The following is an 8752-nucleotide window of genomic DNA, read 5'->3' on the forward strand; positions in this document are numbered from 1 at the left end:
AGAACCCCTGATCTAATGTACTTTGTGCACAAAAACAGAATTGTGACTTGTACAACATTTTGAACACTATATAATAAAAATAAGTGGAATGTGATCAGGTCATGTCTTCAATGTTATTTTCATCTGGTCTCTTTATCAAACATTTTAAGCCATTTTCCTGTGTATGCGTTGAGCACTTTATCACCTTAAAAAGCACACGCAGGAATAAAGTGAGAGAAAGAGAGGACAGATGCTGAGAGAGATAGAACGAGCTAATGTAGGCCTTATCTGGTGGTCGGGTAATTACAGAGGAGAGTTTCCTGCTCTGATTTCCTGTGCAACTCTTGGCCAAAAATACAAGAACTGTGCACACACTCACACATTATGTGTTTTGGGTGGTGGGCTTGTCTGAACCAAATCTGTCACGGGTTTCAGTTTTAGAGATTGGAAATTCAGAGGGAGTCCAGAAGCTTTTAGAGCCACTCACTTCCTAATGGACCGATAGAGAAATGTGTGAAATAAGCTGGAGCCACACATCACCTACTGTAAATATCACTTAAACATAAAGTGTCTCATTTTTGACACATAAATCAGTACACATCCCAAAATCTCCTTAGTCAAGAGTTATTTCTAGCCAAAAACAATCTATGTGTGTGCGTAAACACATTATTCTGTTATTGAGTTTGAATGAGCTGTATGGACACAGACGTTTGATTTCAGCCAGCTAGGCTCCGGTGAACTGTCTTTCCATTATGAAATTGCCAAGTTTAAGGTCTGATTTCTTTAAAAATCAGTGATCTTCACTGCCTGACTGATTTATGATATAATGCGGGTCTCAGGCCGAACAAGAAGCACTGTATTAAATTTTATTTTCCCCTGGGATGTCTTTAAAATATGAGTTTATTTTACTCCAGTATTTTCGATGGAGTTTAGCGTTTACACAGTCTTTCATCTTGTTTTACGCTTGAACAACTAAATGAATGCTTAAGTCTATTTAACTGAATGTAATTGAATTAAATTACGACACTGATGCTGTAAAAGAACCTTATGAAATTGAAAATAGTCACATTAAGCTTTCACCGGAAGATTACCATAGGCTGAAAAACGCTAGCTGTGCATAAAGCCATTGTACTCGGGGAGCATCCTTGTGCACAAGATTACTAATTTGCATAATACACACCCACAGCAGCTCCATATAAGGAGAGAAAAAAATTATAAGAAGTCACACCAGCATTGTGAAATGCGCAGGTTTTTTCTTCCATTCAGCATGCGGTGTGAACTTCCATTGAAACTACACTCTTCCAGCAATACATAGTTGCATCCCATATCTCGTTTGTCACGGGGGCATACATGAAATGTTCGTGAATGATAGTGAAAGTGCCAAACTGCAGTTAAAGTCCACAAATTAAAAAATGAAACATCAGAAATTACACGAAACTCTGCAGGAAATGAGGATAGCGCGGTGGCGCAATGACGTTAATCAAATTATGCGCTATAATATGTAAAACGCGATCATGAAAGGAACATTCAAAAAGCAGCTCGTGTAAACACATTAGTCTTATTATTCTCCTTATTAGATTAAGGCAAATAGTTTGATTACTGATGTCCATGTAAACGTAGTCAGTGAAAGTAAAACTCCAGCAGACCACGGCTATGATGCTAAGATGTAGAGAAACGATATCATTGGGATACACTGATAAGCAGTCAGAATCGATTAAAATATAAAGGTTCTCGCACAATTTAAAACTAAAGACAACATTGTGTAGAAACCCACTGCTTGATGTTAATTCCCCTTTTTGAAGATTATTTAAAAATAATGACTATCTTAGAAACAATTGGTTATACCATGAATGGAAGTTCTAGCTCATGGAAGTTCTAAGTTCATCAATGGAAATGCTAGCTAACTGAAGTATATCAATAAAAGCAGCTGATATCCAGTGCAAGGCTGGTAGAAATTAATATAATTTGTATTTTTTTATTACACTACACTGACTGCCTACACTAAATTCTCTGCTTAATTAGATTACACAAGCTGGATTCACTAGTCAGCTACACTAAAAATGTGAACGCATTAAGGACATTTGCTAGATTACAAAGCATAAAATATAGTCATTTTGCCGGAATGGACACAAATAGGTGACGCAGTGGCGCATAGGTTGTGCTGTCACCTCACAGTAAGAAGGTCGCTGGTTTGAGCCTCGGCTAGGTCAGTTGCGTTACTGTGTGGAGTTTGCATGTTCTCCCTGTGTTCTTGTGGGTTTCCTCCGGGTGCTCCGGTTTCCTCCATGGTCCAAACACATGTGGTGCAGGTGAATGGGGTAGGCAAAATTGTCCGTAGTGTGTGAGTGTGAATAAGAGTGTATGGATGTTTCCAAAAGATGGGTTGCGGCTGAAGGGCATCTGCTGCATAAAAACGTTCTGGATAAGTTGGCGGTTCATTCCGCTGTGGTGACCTGGATTAATAAAGGGACAAAGCCGACATGAAAATGAATGAATGAATGAATGGATGGACACAAATATAGTTATTATTTCATTTAAATTTCCTGTTCTTGGTGTGAAGAAGTGGATTGTTCACTGAATTAAGAAGTTATTTCGTCCGACAGACTGGTGTTTTGAGACATCCGCTGTTGAAGATGATATCCGCAAGCTTTAACTCTGCAATTACAACATTACATCTATTCCCAGTGAACAAATTTGTCCAGGCCGCTTCCAGCACACGGGCTGGATTGTTGTGCGGAAGATGGACTGAGTCTCTTTGGGTCATATTTACGTCTCGAACAAGTGCATGTGAGAGTGCATGAACAATCGGAGGTAAATACGGGGCCGACAGCCCATTTGTTTTTTAGCCGATGGTGATGCATGGTTGTGCAGCATGTAGCACATTTGTACAGCAGCAGGCCAGGAAAGGGAGGTGAGTAATGAAGCAGTGCTTCCTGTCCACTCTCAATGCTATTTTTATTAGTGTCTCTCTTACGCTTTCCATTTTTCATGCAGCGTGGGCTGGTTGACAGGACGGACATCGCAGCTCTGAGAGCACGGGAGACACCGGGAGAGGTGATCGTGGCTCAGCATGTCTGGCTTTATTTCCTAATGTCATCATCGCTCTAGTGTCTCTGCCTGACGTGGAGCAAGCCTCCCAGCATGCACATGTACAGTGCTGCACGGTAAAAAAAAAAGCTTTTGAACAGAACTGTATATGTATCCATAATTCATTTGCGGCATTTTTATTGACATACAAAATCAAATAAATATATCAAAACTGCTGATACAAAGTTTCCTTAGTAATATTTATTTTTAATGACTTCATTTAGAAAACTTTAAAGGTGATTTTCTAGATATTCTATATATATATGCATACATATGCATATATATATATTAAAAAAAAAGAATATATATATATATATATATATATATATATATATATATATATATATATATATATGTATGTATGTATACATACATACATACATACATACATATATATATATATATATATATATATATATATATATATATATATATATATATATATATATATATATATATATAAATTTATCCACACACACACATTTTATTTTCTCAGAATTTTTAGTCACATCTTTTGTTTTTGGCTCTATAACATTCAGATCTGGACTCTATGTAGGCCATTTTATTGCTTTAAAGGTTTTTCCTCCGCAAATGTAAATGTAATGTAATTGATTTTAAATTAATTCCAAAAAAGAGCAATGTTATCTGCATTGTGCGGCTGTACATGTTTATTTGTCTATTTGCAGACTTGTCTATGAGGAGGAAAGTTGGAGGAAGATGACACATGTAAACATGTAGATTTGTGCAAGCTGTGCAGAAGCAACTGGAAATAACCAATTCCCAAGACTGATGATTCACAAAGCCGTTCAGATTATATGCTCTTTCATGGCCCATGGGATGCAGAGTGTTTCACATCCTTTAATTTAGCACAGGCTTTGAAACAGGCAGATCTAATGGGGCCTCTTAATTCGCATGACAGGTTTAGCAGCAGTGAGTTATAGCAGCGCAGCATGTTCACTTGTTAAGGCCCAGTTAGACCCATGCTGGATTCGGGTAATGCACAGTTCTTAAGTAACCCAGCACATCTCCCAATGCTCTTCTCCATATCTCACATTTGCTTCGCTAATCTTGTCTGCTTTGTTTTCAGCGCATCACTAGGTTAGTGGGTGATGTTCTGGCTAGCTGGCAGGTGGTCAAAAAAAGTTCATCCCAATGAAATATATAGATTCTTATGCTGGGTTCAGAAACAATACCAGCTTGATTTGAAGTGCATGGTTTAAAGCACATGTCTGAATTCACTCTTGCTATTTTAAAGATGGGAAAATGGTTTACCTTTTCTCTTAATGAGTTATGGGAGTGTTATGGGCATAACGTGCATTAAACCAATTAAAGTCTTATCTCCCATTCCATTTCAGAGTGAGTTATGACCACGCAATGGCGAATTTGCCATTTACATGGCGGACTTTCTAAACTGAACTGAACACTTCACTTGAGAAAAAATGTGCTAGGTTAAAGTGCACTCACAGACCATCTACAGCAGACCTCGGCATTTACGGCCCCTGGACCACATGCGGCACCACTGGACTTCTTTGATCGGCCCACGTGAAGTATTTATTTAATTTCAATTCAACCGCAAACAGGGCTTTGCAATGCGCAGGTCTGATATTGTGTATATATTCACATATAGTTGCTTTTGTGCACTCTGTTTCGTTATTTCAAATGAAGACGTGCGGGTTCAGCACGCAAATAGGAAGGCATGCACATTCGGTATGTCCTGCTCACGTTTTCCAAGTGCTGCGAGTTGAAAAAAATAAAAACATTTCAGAGCACCGTGAGCGAATTCTGAGTCTTGTGTAGGCATGGGAGGATAACCGCTTTCAAGGTTTACCGCGGTTTGGAAAAGTCACGGTTTTAAAAACACCAAAACTTTCTGCTATACCGATCCTAAGGTATGTGTACGATTTTTTAATTTACGTTTTTATTTTTTTAAGACAACAGTATCTCCAGCAGAAAAGATGCCGTTTTAAATAGTAAAGAAATCTTGTGTTTTTACAACAAATGAAGACAGCATATGTCAATGATTCGTTTGAATTATTCAGCCTGACATGTATACTGCTCCGATATATTTTTAATGTTTCTCAAAATAAAATATATTGTGTAGAAAAGGGAAAAAGTAGTTTTTAACCCAAACATTTCGCCACCTTAGAATTATAAGGTTCTATCTGACATTTTTGTCAAAATTGAGTTATTCACATATTCTTATTAAATGACAACTTATTTACATTATGGGATGTTTTTTTTTACAAGTTGTTCACATTTTAAAATTTTTATTTTAAAAAACAAATGTTACACACATACTGTTTGCTGTGGAATACAAAAACTTTAAAGCTCTTTATCTCAAAATCATTTAGAACGCAGATAGAACCTTATAATTCCAAGGTGACGATTTAAAAAGGACTTATTTTAGAGCAGTAATCACAATACAGTAAAATCGTGAAATAGTTATATTTTTATCCAAGGTAATCATACCGTCAGAATCTTATACCAGCCCATGCCTTGTCTTGTGACAGGAACCAACCAGGGAGCTTCACACTTTGTATGAAATTACAAAGTAATAAAGGTAGACTAATTACTTATAATAATTAACAATATAAATACAGATACAGATGCTCTCTCAGTGATGATCATTACATCACATATGAAGAGTTCAGATGCAAAAGCAGCTAAACGCCACTTCCGCCAAAAATGAGATCATGACATTGAGTGAATGCAGCATCAGGGCATTCAGAAATAACAGTTTGTTAGCAAAAGCCTCTAAACGCCACTTGCCTTTGACAGCAACAGCCGCTATATCCTAAAAAACCAATCAGAAGGTGTGAATCGAATCATATGTTTTTAATGTAGCAGGGCACTGATACACCGGCTTTATGAGGAGATGCTTTCGATTTAGATTTTAAAAGACGGAGTTTGATAAAACTGGATGAGCCTGTCCGACTCAGTGAATAGCAAATGAAAACATCCCTTACCTCAAAACTCTGTGCATTAGAGGAAAAAGAAAACACAAAGTACAGTTGGAAGTGTAACATGCGCTCATAACGTTTTTTTGCGCAGTGATGCTACTTTAAATGAGTTCGATTTATTATACATTGAACGGCAACTCCTTTCTTTGAAACACAGAGATAAGATGCCATTTTTTTATTGAATAGCTTAAAATTGTTCAACAGACTGGTTAAAAAGTCTAGTTGTTCAGGCCCCACTAGTTGTACCACATTAAAATAAGGTGCTTGCTAAACAATCCCGCATTATTAATAGGCTACTGTTACATGCTACATGTGGATTGATTGCCGACATATAATTTTACGGTTCCACTTTATATTAAGTGTCCTTAACTACTATGTACTTACATAAAAAAATAAATACAATGTACTTACTGTGTTTATAATGTATTTGAGAACACTTGTGGGGCTTTTGAGTTGGGATAGAGGTTGGATTATGGAGAGGTTTGGTGGTATGGGTAGGTTTAAGGGTGAGTTAAGGTGTAAGGGATGGTCAACAGTGTATTTACAAATGTAATTACAAAAGTTAATACCAGATGTAATTACATACATGTATTTAATCAAGCATAAGTACACAGTAAATACATGTATTTAGACAATAAGTACATTGTAACAAACTATTAGTTCCTGTGTAAGTACATATCAGTGAAGGCCACAATTTTACTTATTACCTAAGATATAAATAAACAATGATATCTAATTTTTGGTCTTCAATGGAAAACCTATATTCCATATTTCAATAAGACTTTTAAGAAAATTTTTTTATAAATAAATGTATACAATATTTGAATTTAATTACACCAAATATATTTTAGTCAACTTAATCTAAAGTAGAATTAGTTGACTAGAATTGTATGAAATTTAGTCAGCTAAAACTACACTAAAACTAAAATGTTTCAGAGGACTATAATATGACTAAAACTAAAATGGAATTTTAGTCAAAAGACTAAGACTAAAACTAAACTAAAATTTGCTGTCAAAATTAACACTGGTTGGATAGGACATGCTTTATTCTACCAAAACCCTCATCAGAGAAGAAGCACATTTCTGAACTCAATCAATAACCAAGAGCAACTATTTATTTCTCTTAATTTGTTTGCACAGATACATTGTTCACCTCAACAAAGAAATTCTGATTTCGTGGAAACTTAAAGGACCAGTAATATAGTCCTTACTGTTTAGGTTTGTTCAAATACATGATTGCTTTGGCACCAACACAAGGTCCAATCATGAAACCACAATTTATCGATTTAAATAAAGCAGCAGATCTTAATTCAACACCTTGATGTAGTAATTTATTATTATTATTATTATTATTATTATTATTATTATTTTTGCATTGAACAACACCCTCCCCTTTTCTCACTCATTCCCTCTCTTTGGAGACTCTAGTGGTCTGGTCAAGCGTGGTGATCCATCTCTGTCAACACGCTAAAATGATAATGCCAATTAAATGAGACGGGTAATTGCCCTGGATCCCAGCAGAGCCTCAAAAGAGCAGCGGGTGTGGAGCAGGAATGAGAGACTGACCCGCGGGACCCGCGGAGTCAGTCACGGAGCAGAGGAGAGACCAATGGGTGCAGAGATGTGATATGTAATTTTTAACCTCTACTGATCACCACTGGCCTCCGATGGGAAGGAGTGCAGACACAGTAGCACGTGCACACCGCATACTCAGACGTGGACGTAAACCCAATCCAGATACAGGCTTTTGCGGAACTAACCACATTGGAAAATAGGTCCCCATTAATTAGGTTTCCTTGCTATTATTAGACAGTCTTGTTGACAAGACGAATAGTTGTGTTTATTCGCTGTAATCATTTTAGCTGCTTTATTCTTTCCTAAAATGGAAGTATGAATGGAAGTTTAGAGCACGGTGGGAAAAAAAGGAAGTAAAACGACGTGATAAACAGGCAAACTACTAGTCAAATATATGCTAGTGCTTTAATACACAGCTATACAAGCATATAGTGCAAATTAAATTCAAAATAATACATTGTGCATATACATATACAGTAAATCACACAGTTTAACTTACCTCAAAACAATTGGGTACCCTGTGCCATGCAGTTTGGATGGATTTGGCCAGCCTGATCTCACGAGAAAACGTAAGTATTTTACGTTTTGCCAGTTTAGTGGCTAATTCGTACGAATTCGTACGAGTTCAGTCGTACGAAATGGTACGATTTTAAAAAGGAGGTGTGGCACCTAACCCCACCCCTAACCCCAACCGTCATTGGGGGATGAGCAAATCGTACTAAATTGTACGAATTAGATCGTACGAATTCATACGAATTAGCCACTAAATGAAAAAGTTATGAATTGCTGTGAGATTGTGTTGGGTTTGGCAGTGCTAATCACAAACTAATTGAATGGTATCCCTTTCATGTGGTGTTCCTGAATAATGATGTGCCTCATTGGTTCTGTGTACCCCCATAAATCCACCACCCACTTTTCAGCAAATTATGCTTTCCATTGCAACACATGACATTTAGAAAATGCTGGTGTTAAATAGGAATTGTGATTGGAGTATTGCTTCTAATACTTACATTAATTCTCCAACACAGTGTGTGGCATCTACTTGCGGTGTGGTTTTTAAGACAGTGGCATAATCAGAGTATGTCATGACTCCTCGTGGTTTATGACAGGGGACCAGACCTGCTCCTGGAGAGCCTCCTTCCAGCTGAGTT

The 8752-nt window shown here is 37.0% G+C and overlaps 1 long non-coding RNA gene across 1 annotated transcript; it reads left to right on the plus strand.

Moving 5' to 3' along the window:
* Positions 1-396: 396 nt before the first annotated feature.
* On the plus strand, positions 397-4842 carry LOC141380618 (uncharacterized). Its single transcript, XR_012398942.1, has 3 exons — positions 397-2890; positions 2974-3143; positions 3753-4842. It is a non-coding gene; the product is annotated as an uncharacterized lncRNA (long non-coding RNA).
* The last annotated feature ends 3910 nt before the right edge of the window (positions 4843-8752 follow it).

This window comes from Danio rerio, chromosome 23, assembly GCF_049306965.1.
Source record: "Danio rerio strain Tuebingen ecotype United States chromosome 23, GRCz12tu, whole genome shotgun sequence".
NCBI lineage: Eukaryota > Metazoa > Chordata > Actinopteri > Cypriniformes > Danionidae > Danio > Danio rerio.